The 19209-nt window shown below is 38.3% G+C and overlaps 1 non-coding gene across 1 annotated transcript; it reads right to left on the minus strand.

Moving 5' to 3' along the window:
* Positions 1–12967: 12967 nt before the first annotated feature.
* On the minus strand, positions 12968–13099 carry LOC126005249 (small nucleolar RNA SNORA51). Its single transcript, XR_007494417.1, has one exon. It is a non-coding gene; the product is annotated as a small nucleolar RNA SNORA51 (small nucleolar RNA).
* Positions 13100–19209: the final 6110 nt, after the last annotated feature.

The following is a 19209-nucleotide window of genomic DNA, read 5'->3' on the forward strand; positions in this document are numbered from 1 at the left end:
CCTGGATTGGACAAACTAGCTTGCCTGGAGCCTAGAGTTGGTCTTATGCCAGGAAACTTCAGGGGTAGGGTCTCCTTGTATTTAGGCCAAGGCTTTTCCTTTTCATGTCCCTCATATTTTGGTGGACCTATGCAAACAATAATTGCCACTCTAACACCGTTTTTACTGTGCTCCTTGGACTCTAATCCTTAAGAAAAGCAACCCACTTAAACTTTTGAGGTTTTGAGGTTAAACATATACATGTGCATGGAAATGTAAAAAAGTACTTTGCCTTCAATGTTTAAGGTGTTACATAAGTTTTATGGCTTTAGATTGCTTTGTGTGCTGCTAAGAAATATTATGTACTACAATTTGGGGACTTAACGGACAAAGTAATTGTACATGGGTTCTGTTTTATTTTTCTTAATGTTCTTTGGCTGAAAGTTCAAAGTTAAGATATCAGCAATGGGACTACTGAGAATTCTGTTTATGAGTGATTGTCCTTCCACTGTAACTTTACCTTGTTCTCTTTCTTTGAATTTTTGTTCTCATATTTAAAAATAAAAAATTAATAAAAAAAAGATACAGTAAACACTATATAGAGGAGCACTAAGGAAGGTTATGAAGGATATGAAAATGACTCTTTAAAATTGTCCATATCCTACTTCCCTGTGCCTTTCTATCTGCAAAGGGGCCTTTTAAAATATGACTTCAGTAGAAGGAGTTCTGGATCATCTGGGTTAATAACAGCAAAGATTTTTACAAGGAATGCGGGGTCAGAGTCATGGTTGTTGAGCCATAGAAATTAGGTTTAAGTGATGTGGTCACAAGCCAAGGAGTATAGGCTTCTTAGAAGCAGAACTTGGGTGCACAGAAAAATTTCCCTGAGTTCCCTGAATTATTCTCCAGAGGGGTGAGCAATAGAATCATTATTAGACTGATTAACATAAGGAGAAAATTAGCCTAATAACATGTGTACAGGGAACCAACATGATTATTTGCCTCAAGGAAGAACAAATCTTACCTCCCAGGATTATTTCATTATAGGTTGTTAACAGCCTCCCTTATGAATATATAATGGGTAAGTTGAAAGCTTTCATGCTGCTACATTAGTTAGATGGTTAAGGTGTTGGTTTTCATGCTACCACCCTTCACCCTCATGCGCTCTTCCCATTTCGTCAACCTTCCACTCCAAACTGCCCCTTTTTTACTCTTTCACTGAAGATTCCATTAATGGCAATGGCTATAGTAGTAACTGAATTAAGAATTAATAGTGAATTCATTTATTGGACCTACTTTAGTCATCACTAGTCATAATCACTTCCTCAATATCAGTGTAAATGTGTAAATGAAAGAGGTTTCATGGGAAAGGTATTTTGGGCATGGTGCCAGTCTTTAGTTCACTTTTTGTCACTGTGTCTGGGTTGAGCTGTGACACAGACTTTGAAACTATCTGGACTTTGCTTTTATTAAGAATCTCGTCCCACTGATGAGATAGAAACACCCCCCCCCACCTCAATACTATGTTTCTTCTGGCCTGGCAGTGAAGTTTAGAACATACATTGGCACACATAGCTTCCAATGTCATCAATACCTATGGTAGGGTATTTTGTTAAAGAGAGAGAAATATAGTGATTGTCTTTGAGAGCCTTAAAATGAGCCATTCATGCCAATATAAACAGAGTTAAATGGAAACTGACTTTGTGGCATAAAACAGCAGTGAAATATAACCTGCAGACAAAGAAAAAAGAGGTTCAGGTTAAAATTATGGGTTTGGGGGAATATCTGTGGAGTGAATTTAAACTAAATGTATAATTATGGGAAGGGCCTGTGCTCTCACAAGGAACTTTATCCTTAGATATCTCATTTCATGCTACGCTTGTTTCCTGCACTAGAACAAAATCATGCATGCCCATGGAAAGACTCTGCATTTGCCTGTGTAGCCAGTAGTCACATTTCCAGGCTGACTATGTGAGAAGTCATTGCCTGCCATTTCCTGCAGTATCCCCTTGATCTCCTACTTCTTGCTCTTGCCTAAAGAGTCTCATTATCCTCTCTCCACCCCAGATAGAAATGTCAGGATGCAGCAGAGTCACATGGGCAGAGACAGCTAGAGTTGAAATCTTCCAACCACAGTATGGCCTCTTGGAAAAAACTTAAAGGCAACTGTAAACTACTTTGTTATTTTTGAGGAAAAATTATATGATTATGTGAAAATTTAAATACCATAAGAATGAGAAACAATTGGTTTAATTAGCTAAATAGGTTTTGTCTTTAGCACTAACCTTAGGGGGAAAAATAACTGTGAAGTAATCTTGGCTTTCGGGGTGCCTTAAAGAATCCAGGAAAGGCCTGTTACTACTAGAAAAAACAGTAGGTAAATTTGCCAGGATTCACTTTAATGTTGTAGTGAGTCTACATTTCATATGGATGTGAATCTTTGGGGCTAGATTAAATCCCATGTGAAACTTCAATGTTTCTTTCAATAGGCTAAGTCTCTTCAGAAATGTTTCAAGTATTTCCAGAATCAGGAGATAGAGACAGTAAAAGAATATTTATTCACATGTAGTGACTATTTTAATGATATGAATGGGTAGATGAATATTGATGTTATTACTTTGCACAGACTCTTTGTAAGTGTCTCAACAAGATACAGACTTTAGGGAGATTAGTGATGAAGTGACACTCAGGAGTAACTAGTAGATTCAGCACATTTTCACATCTATTCAAAACACAAGCCAGAGTCACACATGAAACCATCTAGCACTCCAGTAAATAGATCGACTTACTCATTTTACAACTTTCCATAAAAAGAAGCTTATGCAAAGGAGTTCTGGTTTATCCCAAGTTGTGAGGAGGGGATGCAGAAAGTCAATAAACAAATAACCCATAAACCTAGGTCTCTGAGGTTGAGCCAGTGGATTTTCAGGGCACCTGTAGCTTCTGGGCCCACTTTTTGTGGTGTCTTTTCTTTGGAGTTAGTGAAAAGTCTGAATGAAGGCATAATTACAACCATTTCTTGAAGACTTTTCAGCCAGTCCTTGTGATAAAGAATAGGACAGACCCCTTGTACATTCCGAGTTATTATTCTGGGAAATGAACTGGAGGATTAGCATGAGGCAACAGAACTCATAATAAGCATTGTTCTCTGAATACTTATGCTGTCATCAAGTGTGGCCTCAACTAATAGCATCCTAAGTACTGGAAACAGTCACTTCCCAAGAATGTAACTGATATGGCCTAAATAGGACAGGATTCTGAAGTCATAAGACCATACAACCTCAAGAACTTGGAAGTTTTCCGATGTTTTCTGAAACTTACCTTCTTGCTGTTTTCCTGATATCAACCAGGCTATACTTCTCCTGGGTTTTCCCCTTAACTAGGTGTGTATCCTTGAACACTGCAATTAAAAGTCTTAGATGAGTTGAGTGGTGATCATCACTGACTTGTATGAACCTCACACTCTAATTTCAGGTTTCAGCAACTGACATTTCTAACATCTCCCCATTTTATTAGCAATGGTGCAATCAATACAAATAAATATCAGGGACCTTTGGTAAACCATATCAGCAGAAATCAGTGAAATAGTGAAAATTCAGGTGTTAAACATGCAAATAGCATAACTGTTTTTCTGATTGCTGGAGTCCTACTGCAGACTCAAAGACTTGGTTTAGAAATCTCCCTGCTTTTCTCAGATTAGCTCATCATGATCTAATACAAAAAAATCATACTTCTTAGAAGAGACACTGTAACAATGGGAACTAGGGGGAAGGCTGAATTATTTTTAATATTTGACTTAATCTGGTGTATGTTCAGGTTGACAGTTGAATCCAAGTCAGGTCAACAAAATCACTCTTGGACCCACCAGAACTGAGAACCTTCAAAATAATAGATGTTCCTCTGAATCAATTTATTCCCTATGTGTGTCCTCAACACCCAGGACTATTGATGATAAACTTTATCAGTGTCCTGCAGAAAAGTGAGGAAACATTCAAACTAGTATGATTCAAAGACCATCCTAAATAGGTGGTGGGAATAAAGGAATATCACCACCACATTGATCCATCCCTTAAGAGCAGATGCTTAGATAAAGACCACTGAAAGGCCTGGTTCCTAGAACCTTGTGTGGACTCCTCCTATATTGGGAAATCCAGTACATAGAACATCTTTGGGGTTCTTTGATAGAGAGAACCCAGCCAGTATTTGGAGGCCTCACAGAGAGAAAGCACCCAACATCTGTGTTCTTGACCTCCTTCTGGGAAATCCCCTTTAGCTGAATGAAATGGGAAGCTGAGGCAAGAACACAGGGGACAAATGAAGAATACCAAGAATCTGGCTCAAAAATAGCCTGGAGTATCACTTATAAATTGAGCCTGTACTTGTGAAATCACAGCCATGTTTAGTTTATAATAAAATGATAGAGGAATATAGGTAGATGTAGAAGAGGAAGAAATCAAAACTACATTGAGTAGAAATCTATAGAAAGACAAAGAGTTGGGGAAATAAATGTGAGAGGCCAACAATACCACTCTACCTAGACTTGAGTTGCTCAGAGCACCCCATTGTCCACTCTCTTCCACTACCAAGTTCTACCCACACATTCTGTGTGCTACATATCTCTCCATACTTTCCCTTCAATGCCTTGCTTACCACTCTTCTCCCCAATCTCCTCAATAGTGTCAGGACTTGCTTCATGTGCTTATGATTGAGGCCATATATGGGCTGCATGTATGTGTTTAAACACAACACTTCCTCCTATTGCCATCATCACTGCAATCATTTTTTCCAGCCTGAAGGGAATTTTCTCCATGATTCCCCTTAGTGATGCCAGAGTTCTCCGAAAAGATGTTACAAAGAATGTGACCACAGCACCTTGGAAGCTGAAGAACCTGAGGTGAGTACTGAGAGGGGGTCCTTAGAGAAAGATTTCATGGAGAATCATGACAGGCTGGTCACCAAATTCTGTTTCTGGACAAAAATTTACTGCCCACTCACAAAAATAGTGGTTATTTATATACTGGGCATTTTGTGGTTTATATAACAGGACTGATTCCAAAACAAAATTTTTTGATTGAAAAATGCAGATATTGGAGCCAGAGAGATAGCATAGTGATTGGGTGTTTGCCTTGCACTCTGCTGCCCAGGACGACCATGGTTTCAGTTCCCGGTATTCCATATGGTCCCCCCAAGCCAGGAGCAAATTTTGAGCCCATAGCCAGGAGTAATCTCTGAGTGTCACCAGGTGTGGCCCAAGAATAAGAAGAAAAAGAAAAGAAAATGCAGATATTGGGGGCTGGAGTGATAGTAGGGCAGGGCATTTACCTTGCATGCAGTTGAACCAGATTCAATTCCTGGTGTTTGATATAGACTTTGAGTTTGCCAGGAGTAATTTCTGAGTGCAGGCAGAACCAGGAATAACCTCTGAACACTGCTGGCTATGGCCTTCTAAATCAAAAACAAGCAAACAAAAATGGAAAATGCAGAAACCTCTCTCTATTTGATTACTTATTCATGGACTTATCCACTGTCCCTCCATTGCAATTTCTTTGGTTATAAATGCATCTCCCCAAAGCACCTGGTTTTACTCTAGCAAAGTTCTTGTTTCACAAAGGTCCTTCAATAGATAGGGAATAAAAATTATGGGTATAGATTTGAGTTTGACCAGTACAATGAAGACAAATACCAACATTCCTTTGCATTTCTTTTCTGCTTTTCACTGAAAATAAAACATAAAGTAAAATCTTAACTGCTCACTGACCTCACATTAAACTCATCCAGTAATGCATCCCAGTGCACAAACATTTTGCCAAAAGGAGTCATGAAAGCACTTACCCTATGCATTTTGATCTTACTCCCAGCAACACTCTGAGGTAAGGACTCTCATCATCTGAGTGCTGATAAAATACAGATATGTCAGTACCCCAACTCAGATGGTACTGTTAGTAATGCTGAGTCAGAATGAAAACCAAGGTAGTCTGGCATCCAAACTGATGCCTTCAATCACATAAACTGTACATGATGAGCTCCCTGAATTGAGTTTCTTCCTCTGCATTTATTGCCTGTTTTTTCATTAATAGTTGCCCATAGACCACAAAACTCAGTGGCACAAAGCTAAATAACATGGGCTATCCCTTCAATAATTGGGATATTATGACTACCTGGTACAGAGAGTAATAGATTGTCTTGTGGCCTCTGAAGAAGAGCAACAAGGTGAACGTAGCAGCCTGGAAAGCCATATAGGAAGTAATGAATGCTTTCTAGGAAAGTTATGAAAAACTGCATAACATGGAACTCCTTTAAATAGCAAGGTCTTAGTAAATGTTGATTGAACAATTAGTTGTTGTTGATATGTTTATCCTAGGCTAAAAAAAGATGATAAAGAAAGAAAACACCAAAGTCAACAAGCCCAGCAGGGGTCTTGCTCCTAGTTCTCATTTTGGATTTTAGTAAATGTTAATACTAAGTGGGGGGGGGGGGAACTGGTGGCTTCTTCCATCTAGCCTTCTTGACATTCCCAAGCAGCTGATTGCAGGAATCAGGACCTGCACTATTGACAGTCTGGCTAAATGGGGCCAACAGAAGCAGAATTATCAGCCAGGACTTGAACCAAATGGAAATTAGACTGCACAGAAGAACCTTCAGTGGTGGCAGCTAGATGGAGTAAGGTGATCCAATCTCAGACCCACTCTGAGCTATTAATGTTGGAAGATATGCAGGCAGGAGGCCAGGCTAGTTAAAGATCACATTTCTTTTTTACATTCCAGTTTTGATGACTCCAAAGATCACTCTGCTACTCCCAGACGAAGTAAAATTGGGAGGACACCTCCTTCTCTGACAAAATAAAAGGCTCATTCCTATCAGATCTGTCAAAGCCAACACAGGTGCTTGGCCTTATAGAAAGGTATAGAAAATGTTCCCTCATACCATAATCTCTTATTCACTAAGTCCCAACTGGATCTCCAGCCTAGAAGTTTGGTGGCAACTCTGCCCCATGCTGGGAGGCTAGAAGACTTTCTAGAACTTTCCACCCTTACATTCTGGAGGATCATCAAACATCCCTGCCAGAGGCTCAGATTTAGCCATGCAGTCACAGGCGTGGAACTATGCCAGTAACACTCATGGGTCTTTCCTGCCTATGTTCTCTATGACTCATTGACACAAATAACTCATAGCAGTGAGACTGGTATCAGCCAGGAGGGGTGAGGCTGTTTGCTTCTGGATCTCAGGCCATCAGCATTGCTGACTCACAGTCCTATGACAGGATGGTATAGTTCACTTCATTCTCCTCCTTTTCCCCATAGGATCCTTCCTCCAGTTTCAAGCTTTGAATGTATCTTAACCATGGGTTTGTATCTGGAAAAGCCACACCCACAATTTCTTCACAAGAGGGGCCTTTTGTATGAAAACAAACATCACCAGAGTACAAGGGCTGGTTTACATTCAACGAACTGGGAATGATTTTGAGAACTGCCCAAGAAAGTGTCCTCATTACTGTCGCTGCTTCCTTTTACCAGTTGGGGTGTTCCCAATGCTGGGGAAAGAAAGTTGGGCAGAATTGTTCACTGGTAAAGGGTGTTGTACATATATTGTACGACTGAAACTCAATCATAAACAACTTTGTATCTGTGGGGGGAAAGCCAACTAACTGTATTATGAACAACCTTGTAACCATGAAGTTTAAATAAAGTAACATTTAAAAAACTAAGTTAAGCATGGAACAACCAACTTTCCCCACCTCCTAAGCAGGCAGCAGTAAACTCTGCATGTCTAGTGAGTGCTTCTGGGCAGGGACCCAGGCAGGATAGTGACAACTGTCAGCATGGGACTTGCAGACCCAGTAATAGAACAAGGACCTAATTAGTCAGCTGCTCTACAAGGGTCTCCTGATTTTTGCTCTTGTCACCAAGTCATTCCTCGGGGAAGCTGTGTTATTATTAAAGCCTCTAGTCAAGGTGGATAGTCTACAAGGTTAATGATAGAACATGGAATAAACCCAGAAGCCTTTGGGATGTCTCCAAACACAATAATGGCACATAATTTAGCCCTTAAATGAGGAAAAGTGTAACTCCCATTTTCAGTGATCCTTTACTGATTGGTAAGAGAATGAAGGTAGAAGAAAACAACGTGAGCTAAGGTGCTATCGCTGAATGGAGAATTCAACACTGTAAGCTGGTGATTCAGCAAGGCCAGAGAAAGGATACATGACATGTGTACACAAAGAAACACATATAGAATTATTCAAAGTTGGATGAGGTGTCAGGAAAGAGAGTGACTTGCACTAGAGCAGGGGATAGGTCTGATGACTGAAGCTGCAGAGTAACCCATGGATCATGCTGCTGATGGGCATTGGCTAGAGCAGGGGTGTCGAACACGCGGCTCTTGAGCCGCATGTGGCTCCAGGCCAAAATGAATGCGGCTCTTTGCCTCTTATCATTATTTTGTATACTGTGGCTCTTTGCCAAGTTTGGATTTTGTTCTGCTGCTTCTGAGGAGGGACCTCTGAGGAGAGATCTCTGAGCGCGCAGTCCCGCCCCCAGGCTGCGTCATCCTGTGTGTCACATGTTGGGTCACATCTTGCCGTTAACCACCCTAGGGTGGTACCTTATTCTGCTCCCACCATTGGGTGGTATCTGATCCCACCATTGGGTGGTACCTGTTTCTGGGGGATAAAACCAAGGGTCTGTGGAAGGCGAGGGGCTTTTTGGCTGGAACTGAGGCTGAGGCTTTGGACTTCAGTCTTGTCCACCGAATAAAGCTAATATTTCCACAAGCCTGACTGTCTGCGAGCTGTTTACCCGCCATTTCACCTCAGAACCGTCGGCTGGATGGGGTGGCAGACGCGTGCTCCATAAAATGTTTACATACACAACAGAGCTAGAAAGTGAGGAATAAAGGTTTTGTATTGATTGTAAAAATGGAATTCCCTGATTCAATTCAACTAAAGAAATATTTATTAGTTCATTTGATGTGTAGGAATAAGTACTAGGGATACAACCATCAACAAACCAAAGACTGTAGTTCTTGGGGGACAAGCAGTGAACAATGAGCATCCTTGATGAATCATGCATGTAGTGCCTGAGAGAATAGTAAGTTCTTTGAAAAATTAAGTAAGAGCAGATCCAGAAGATCTGGAGAACAATAATTGAGGCCTGGAGTAATAGAACAGCTGGTAGGGTACTTGGCTTACACATGCCTGACCAGGGCTTGATCCTCAGCATCCCATCTGGTACCCTGTGTCCTACCAGAGCCAGGAGTAAATCCTGAGCACTATCAGGTGTGGCTTAAAAGGAAATTTACAGTATATTGAGACAGAACTCATACAGAAAATAGTTAAAGAGTGGGACAAAGGGAGCATCTTGATATTTGGAGGCAAAGTGTCCAAAACAGAGGGTAGGTGAGAATCAAAGTCCATGATAAGAAGGTGGAGGAGTGTTAGAGAAGTCAGAATCATACATGGCATAACATATGTGTTGTACGAATGAATTAATTGATGGATTGATACTCATAGGCTATCATTAAAATAGAAAGCTCAGGTTTATGGTTTTTGAAAGAGGTTGTTTAATATGAAAAGGATCCTGACTTCATATACTCACAAATCTGAACTTACTGAACCAGTAAATTGGATGAGATGGAATTATAACTGTGTCACTGAGTTCCTTTTATCAAAGGGATATGCTAAGAATAGGTTGTGTTTAAAATGATGTCTCTAAAGGTTCCATTAGTATCTAAATTGCAAGACCCAGCTGATAGTTTTCTCTTGACTCGAGGGGCCTGTGGGAGTCCTGGTCTAGGTATATCCATCAAAGACATTTTTACATTGTGCTGAGTCATGTACAATTTCCTTTAAGGCAGCCCATACCAAATTTCTTAATCCAAACACCAGTCTTTATTACTACCTATCTCTTACACACCATCACTATAATCAAGCAAGGAAAAATATCCCTCCATAATTTTAATTTGAAAGAAAATGTCTTATTTGAATGTTTCTGCATAATAATAAATTACACATTGAAATCTGGACCTGCAGCTAATTTTCCAAAAGCTTTCAGCTAATAGAAAAAGAAACTAACCTTTGGCAGATAATTGTGCTCTGGCTACTATCAGAGGTCTGTCTTCTTGGTGTTTTCTATACCTCCATATTCCACAATCACTAAAGTCAGGTCAAGAAAGTTCCAGAGTCCTGCTGTTTGGATGAGATGAAAGGTTGAAGAAAAGAAAAATAGACACTAGGATGCCCTTTAACTAGATCCTGGGAAAAGACCATGTCAGAGCATGTTGCCAAACACAGTGGCTCCTCTACAGTTGCCATTCCTAAAATGAGAGTATTAACTTCCCCGTGAGCAAGAGAACTAACCCTGGCATGGGCTATCCTGTCAACATTGAAGATGTTCTGCACCCCACCATGAGACAACAGCTTTGACATCTGTATGAGGTAAGGAAGAGGAAGGAAAGTAGTATGAGGGGAATATGAAAAAAAGGAGAAAGATAAATAAAACTTAACAAACTCTCCCTTCAAAATCTTCTCTAAAGTCATTGGGATGACTTTTCTATGTTTTATGCAAGCCAGACACACCAGTTATCAATATTACAAAGATTCCTAAGAATACGAAACAAAAAATATTTCAAAACATGTTAGCAACACCTAAGCATTGTCTCATTTAATAAAATTCTACTTACCATTTATTATTTATAACCCCCTCAGCAGCCTTATGAATTATGTATTTATGTGAGAAAACTGGGCCTGATTAAGTGTTCAATAATTTGTCCACTATTACCTAGGAGTGAGCCTTCAAATCCTGCTGACTCCAAATTCTAAGGTAAACCTTAAGTTAGATCCACCTAATATTAACAAGTAGGAGAAATAAAAAATTTTAGAAAATTGAGGTTTTAAAAGTGGAAGATTTGTCACAAGACAAACCAGGTTTTTTTTTTTCTACCAAAACAATTTTTTTTCTATCTGAGTTCCCAGATAGAGGCTGGGCTCTAGATAGAGGCTCATATTTTTCTTCTTTTAAGATCTGTTCATTGTTATAATAAATACAAGATCACCAACACTTTGATATAGATTGAGATTTGAGATTTAGTGTGTGTTGGGTCTATTATTAATATTAAATTATTTAAATACTTACATGTCCATTTCTTCTCTGTCATTATTTGTGTATAATAAGGGCATTGATTTTTGTATGTTAATTTTGTAGCCTGCCACTTTGCTATGTGAATTTATTGTTTCTAGAAGCTTTTAGGTAGAATCTTTAGGGATTTCTAAATATAGTAGCATGTCATCTGCAAACAGTGAAAGTTTGACTTCTTCCTTTTCTATCTGGATGTCTTTGATATTTTTTCTTGTCTAATTGTTATGGCAAGTATTTCCAGTACTATGTTGAATAGGAGTGATGAGAGGGGCATCCTTGTCTTGTACAAGATTTTAAAAGTAAGGCTTTTAGTTTATCTCCATTAAGAATAATATTTGCCATTGGCTTGTGGTAGATAGCCTGGACTATATTGAGAAAGTTCCTTCCATTCTCATCTTGTTGAGTGCTTTTTTTAATCATGAATGGGTATTGGACCATATTGAACGCTCTCTGCATATATTGATTTAATCATATGGCTTTTATTTTTTCTTTTGTTGATATCGTATAATATGTTGTTTGATTTATGTATGTTATATTATTCTTTCATACCTGGAATAAAATCTACTTGGTCATAGTGCATGACCTTCTTGATGAGGTATTGGATCTTATTTTCTGGGATTTTGTTGAGACATTGAAACTAATGGCATCTTTAAGGAGAAAATATCACTGTCCAAACAAGTGGAAGCAGAGATAAACAAATAGCACTTTATTGAGCTGAGAAGCTTCTGCACCTCAAAAGAAAAAGTGACTAGGATACAAAGGCCATCCACAGAATGGGAGATTCACCTGATACTCATCAGATAAGGGTATAATATCTAAGATATACAAGGTACTGACAGACTTAACAAGAAGAATTCATCTAACTCCATCAAAAAATGGGGAGAAGAAATAAACAGACAGTTCCTTAAAGAAGAAATGGCCAAAAGGCACATGAAAAAATGCTCCACATTATAAATTATCAGAGAGATGCAAATCAAAACAACTATGAAGCACCATCTTATGCCACAGAAACTGGCACACATCACACACACACACACACACACACACACACACACACACACACACACACACACACACACACACACCAAGAACAATCAGTGCTGGCAGGGATGTGGGGAGAAAGGAACTCTCATTCACTGCTGGTGAGAATGCTATCTAGTCCATTCTTTATGGAAAACAATATGGAGATTCCTCAAAATATTGGAAATTGAGCTCCCAAATGATCTAGCTATCCCTCTCCTAGGGATATGCCCTAGGAACACAAAAACAATGCAAAAATGCCTTCTGAATGCCTATATTCATTGCAGTGCTATTTACAATAGACAGAATCTAGAAACAACCCGGATGCCTGACAACAGATGAGTGGCTAAAGAAGCTGTGATACATATACACAATGGAATATTATGCAGCTGTCAGGAAAAATGAAGTCATTAAATTTTCCTAAACATGGATGTACATGAAAACTATTGTGCTGAGTGAAATAGGCCAGAGGGAGAGAGATAGACATAGAATAGTCTCACTCATCTGTGGGATTTAAGAAAAATAAAAGACATTATTGTAATAATGCCCAGAGACAATAGAGATGAGGGCTGGAAAGTCTGGACCAAGATATGAAGTTTACCACAAAGAGAAGTGAATGCAGTTAGAGAAATAACTACACTAACAACTATTATGACAATGATAGTGAGTGAGAGAAATAGAATGCCTGTCTCAAAGACAGATAGGGGGAGGGGTAGGAGGGAGATGAGGGGCATTGGTTGTGGGAAGGTTGTACTGGTGAAGGGGGTTGTTCTTTTTTTATAACTGAAACCCAACTATAAACATGTTTGTAATCATGGTACTTAAGTAAAGGTATTTTTTGTCCCCCAATTCACAATACAGACCAGGCAAAGGGCCTAGGTTGAGGTGTATATGGGGTGCATTTACTGTACCTCCTCTTTCTATACAGTCAGTGTAAAGAACACAAGAATGTTGGTCATGGGAATGTTGCACTGGTTGAAGGATAATATATATATATATTATATATATATATATTAAAATTCAAAAAAGAAAAGATAATGCCTCCCAATTATCACAGGTTGTGTTCTTTAAATAAAGATATTATAAAAAAAAAGAAATAATTTAAGTAAAAATTAGAAAGTCAATCAAAATGACTTTAATGTAAATAAATTGTAAGAAGCAAATGAATGCTCACTGATATGGGCAGTGTAGAAATACTCCATCCTTTTATTGCCCGACTCTAGGATGAGTCATTGCTCAAGGATCATTGGCAAGATTCACGGGCTCCAATCCATTTTTCACACCACAACATTGTAACAGCAGGGTTTCTAGTATTTAATAGTATGTTTCTGCAAAGACTTGCCATATTTGGTAGGCTTGATCCACTCTCCTATTTTCTTATACTTGTCTTTTATTCTTATATTAAGTGTTGGAAGGAAATAATACAAAATTGAGTCATGGTTTTCCTCTATGTTTAAATGACAATGATAATAATGGTAGTGATAAATATGTTGTCAATGTTTAGAAGAGTGTAAGCAGTGAAGCAAAGTAAGAGTATTAGAAAGGCAAACTTATATACAAAGCATTAATGAGAAAGAAAAATATCAATGTAAAAAGTGACTTTTGTCCTCCAAGATATGAATTATGCTTAGATACATTATTCTAAGCACACATTTAGAATATCTTTTACTGTCTTACTTAATTTCAAGTCTTCACTGAATTAAATCTAGACCAAAAAGGGAAGAGGGGTCAGTTTGGAGGCATGTCACCAGTGGACCTGAAAAGAAAGAAAAGAAAAGAACAGCTATAAGAGAAATGAGAAAAAAGGAAGCCAAGCCTATGAATGAAGTTCATTATTTAAGAAAGCAGCTTGTTATCCTCACTAGGATGGTCAAGGAAGTCTCTAAAGCTCCAAAGACAATAGTGGTTATAGTGGAAAAAATAGAGTAACATGAAGGTGCTGTGTGGAGTCTCCAAGCCATCCCTGTTTGATGCATAAGATTCAGAGTAGAACAGGAGACTATGACTTAAGACTAACAGTTTTAGGGCTGAAGCAATGGTACAGTGGTACAGTGTTTGCCTTGCATGTGCCAACACAGGATGGACCTGTTTGAATCCCAGCATCCCATTTGGTTCCCTGAGCCTGCCAGGAGAGACTTCTAATTGCAGGGACAGGATTAGCCTTTGAGCATGGCTGGATGTGAGCCCCCACCCCCCAAAAAAAGACTAACAGTTTTACACTGAAACTAGGATTACATGCCTTTTTAAGGCTAGTAAATAATCTTAGATTTGACATGAGGGACAAAAACAGGGAATTTTTCACTCACTCACACACATGGAACCTGAATCTTTCACCCTCCCCACTCCGTAACAGAAACTATTAGGACAATCTGGAGCAAAAAGAAGAAAGAAATAAATTAACTTAATCTTGGCCAGCAAGAGTCAGTGAAAAGTTAGGTACCCCTTTTTTCCCCTGACTTTAACTTGATTCAAAATGCTGATAAATTCAGATGTGTTAGTGTAGGAGGATAGAGGATCCCCATTAAAAAAATAAAAAGAAGATAAACAGAAACAATGGATGAATGAAAAAATTGTTCGTCATCACTTGTTTGTAGAGAAATGAACACCAAACCAACAATGAGTTAACATCATATCATATCAGTGATTTAACATTTTCTACCAGTGACATATCATACACATATCAAAAGGACTGGAAACAAGTGTTGGTAAGGATATGTTGAAAAGGAATCCCTTATTAACTGTTGATTATATCTTCAGTTGGTTCAGCCTTTGTGGAAATGGTAAGGAGACCTCCTAAAAACATAAGAATTTTTCTATATTGCCTAATAGTTTCACATGTTGGCACTGACCCCACAAACACAAAACATGTAATTAGAAAAGTCACCTGTACACCTAGGTTCATTGAGGCCTGAAATGCAAAAGTCAGGGAATGGAAAAAAACCCAAATGTCCAATCACATAAAGACATGGACAAAGAACTGATAGACAATCTCCATCTTGGAGGTCACCCACATCTCAATTTGAGATTGTAGTCTGAGATTTTCCCCTGTCAAAAGCCTGTATCCTCTTCTCTCTCTCTCTCTCTCTCTCTCTCTCTCTCTCTCTCTCTCTCTCTCTCTCTCTCTCAATAAAACTATCTTAGTTTAAAAAAAGTTACAGTATATGTACACAATGAGATACTAATCAGCTCTAAGAAAAGATAGAATCTGTGGATGAAACTGAAGGGTCTCATGTTAAGCAAAACTAGTCAGAGACAGAAGGACAAAGACCAGATGATCTCACTCATCTATCGTAGGTAAATAGTGAAACAGATCAAGGAAGTAGGTAATACTGAACAATGACTAACTCTAAGGCTTGGATTGCAAAACTGAGACTGGTCAGTAACAATGAGGAGGACAGGAAGAAGAGGCAGGCTAGAAGAACATAAGGACAGTGGTAGAAGATCTCTAGCATTTTGGAGGTAGTAAAATGGGAAGCAACTGTACATCCAAACCATAAATGTTAATATTATTATAACCATGTTGTCTAAACTAAGATAAAAATTTAAGAAAACATTATTTTAAAAATTAAAATAAATGGTGCTGGATCTATAGCACAGTGGTAGGGCGTTTGCCTTTCATTCAGCTGATTCAGGATGAACCTTGGTTTGATCCCCGGAATCCCATATGGTCCCCCAAGCCAGGAGCAATTTCTGAGAACATAGCCAGGAGTAACCCCTGAGCATCATCCAATGTGACCCAAAAACCTAAAATAAAAATTAAATTAATGATAAAGATCATTGAATTTTATTTTAACACTCTATAAAATAGTTTTATACAAAGTACTTCTTTTTTTTGTTAGTTCTACTGGTTTTTAGTGCTTATTGGAAAACGACCAAGTCCAATCAAAGGGAAAGTTGTTTAGAAGATCAGTGTTAGTGTCTTTTAATTTATGCATATTCCATATCTAGCACGTGGGGCATGCAATTAATAAATTCTGGCAAGTAACTGGGGTGATATAACCATGATAATAATCCATTCTCATTTTCTTAGTCCTCAAATTCCCTTATGCTTTTAGCAGATTGTGCCTTCTCCGTGGCCCCATTGGCTCCACTGAGCTTTCATCCAGATCTATTCAATCAGTAAATAGCTTTTGAGGTAGTTTCTTTCAGTCCACAAATAGCTTTTGAGATTTATCTTTGTTGGTGAATGAATTCCTAATTATCATCCTGCTATTGAAGATGGAATTACTATTTTTTCATTTCAATTTAAACACCATGATTACAAAATTGTTCATTGTTGGGTTTCATTCATAGAATGTACACCACCCTTCAATGGTGCACCCCCCCCCACCATTGATATCTCCTGTTTCCCTCCTACACTCAACCCCCACCCCTACGTGTCTCTAGGGCAAGCAATTTCTCTCTCACTCTCCTTGTTTGTCACTGTGGTTTGCATTGTTAATGGTGGGGTGCCTTGTATGTCACTAGTTCTCTCCTCTCAGTGACAAGTTCTTGTCTAGAATGATCAGTTCCAACAATCATAATAGATCCTTCTCTCTCTACTTGTACTCAGCACTCTTTGTGGCAAGCTTCCTATCCTGGGATGGATCTCCTGGCCCTTATCTCTATTGTCTGTGGATATTATTACAATACTATTTCTTGTTTTTCTTATATCCTACAAATGAGTGAGATTATTATTTGTCTATCCTTTTACCTGTGGCTTATTTCACTCAGCATAATAATCTCCATATATATATATATTCATGTATAAGCAAATTTCATGACTTCATTTTTTTCTTAAAAATGGCATAGCCATTGTGTAGTTATACCATAGTTTCTGTAGCCACTTATCTGTTATTGGGCAACTGGTTTGTTGTTTTTTTCTTTTCTAGATTCTAGCTATTATAAATAGTGCTGCGCTGAACATAGAAGTGCAGAGGGCATTTTTCTTTTTTTGTATTTTGTTTTGTGTTCCTGAGATAATCCCTAGGAATGGTATTGCAAGATCATATAGAAGCTCTATTTTTAGCGTTTTGAGGAATGTCCATATTGTTTTTGAAAAAAGGCTGAATCAGTCTATATTCTAGCAATGAATGAGAGTCCCTTTCTCCCCGCATCTACACCAACACTGATTGTCCTTGGTTTTTTGTTTGTTAGTTGCTTTTTGTGTGTGTGATGTGTTCCAGTCCCTGTGGTTTGACGTAGTATCTCACATCTCTCATCATCTCCTTATGATTCATAATGCAAAGCATTTTTCATGTACCTTTTGGTCATTAGTAATTTTTCTTTGGAGAAATGTCTGTTCATTTTGACTTCCCATTTTTTGATAGGTTTAGAGTTTTGTTCTCGTAAACTTCAATCAGTGCCTTGTTTATCTTAGACACTAACCCCTTATCTGCTGGGTAGAGTGTGAATAGTTTTTCCCATTCCATGGGTGGCCTTTATATTCTAATCACTATTTTCTTTGAAATGCAGAAACTTCTCAGTTTAATGTAGTCCCATTTGTTTATCTTTTCTTCCACTTGCTTGGATGATGCCTCCTTAAGGATGTCTCTAGCTTCAATATCATGGAGAGTTCTGCCTATGTTTTCCTCTATGTAGTCTTTAACCTATTTTGATTTGAATTTTTTCATGCATCTGTCTAGAGGGCAAGAGTTAAGATGGTTTTGTTTTGTTCTGTATTTGTTTGGGGACCCCCATCTAGTAGTGTTCAAGACTTACTTCTGGCTCTGATTTTTGATTTCTGATTGAGTGCTCAGGGGACCATATTATGTATCAGGTATTAAATCTGAGTTGGACACATGTAAGGCAAGAGTCCTGCTGTACTACCTTCTGGCCCAGAGAGGGGTTAATTTGAGAATGTATATTCTTAATAAGATATTTACCAAGAACTAGTTTCATATCCCTTTTAATCATAAATTTGCTTCCTCATTATCATATATTCTAGGGGTTGCATAATGAATGCTGTTTATACTTTATATTATTTTTATGTCTCCTGTCTTGTTGGAATCCTCTTGAATTTTTGATTCTTTAAAATTTTCTAAGTATGGGACCGGAGAGATACCATGGAGGTAGAGCATTTGTCTTGCATGCAGAAGGACAGTGGTTTGAATCCTGGCATCCCATGTGGTCCCCTGAGCCTGCCAGGGGCAAATTCTCAGCCAGGAGTAACCCCTGAGCACTGCCGGGTGTGACTCAAAAACCAGAGAAAAACTTTTTATTTTTCTAAGTATAATGTTATGTTTTCTATTAATTTTTTGGGGGGGGTTGAGTCATACCAGCAGTGCTTAGTGATTACTTCTAGCTCAGAACTCAGAACTTGCTTCTGGCAGACTCAGTGGATCATATGGGATGCCAAGGATCAAACCAGGGTTGATCCCAGGTTGGCTGTTTAAAGCAAATACCCCACTGCTCTACCATCACTCCGACCCATGGTTTTTATTATTTTAAAAAAATAACCATCATTTATATTTTCTCAAGGACAGGATGTCTAGTTTTGTCATAGAAAATTTAGCATTCTTATAAACAAGCCTATGGACTTTTCCATATTCTTGTGAATATGATTAAATTAATGTCATTCTAATATTTACACTTCCTTGAATTTTCAGTGGTTCCTGGTGCTTAACTATTCTCTTAATTTGGAGCATATTCACTTGAATATTACTTAATATTTAGCAACTATATTTATAAATCATGTTAAGTCTATAATTTTCCTTTCATTTCTTTTTGTGTTATAATTATAAATACTAGTTTTAAGCCCTTTGAGTTTTCCAAACTTGGTTTTAATGAACAAAGTCAATGAAGTGTGTTTAAAAATCAGGGCATAATTTTTAAACTTATTTAATGATAGCTGGTTTCATCCACTTTACTTCACTTATGCTGGAAAAGTCTTTTGGGTCAGAGTCAATGGCCCCAGAAGTCCTGAGTTTTCTGTATCCACAATGAAAACTTCACATGTATACTAGAGTCATCAAGCCCAGATCCTCTTCTTAAGGCCCTCTTTGAAGTTCTTTGAAGTCTTGAAGACTTCTTGACTTTTTTCAGCAGACACAATAACATGATGCTTCCCTGTAAAGGTATCCTGTAAAGGTTATTTTGC

Source organism: Suncus etruscus, chromosome 3 (assembly GCF_024139225.1).
Source record: "Suncus etruscus isolate mSunEtr1 chromosome 3, mSunEtr1.pri.cur, whole genome shotgun sequence".
NCBI classification, from domain to species: domain Eukaryota; kingdom Metazoa; phylum Chordata; class Mammalia; order Eulipotyphla; family Soricidae; genus Suncus; species Suncus etruscus.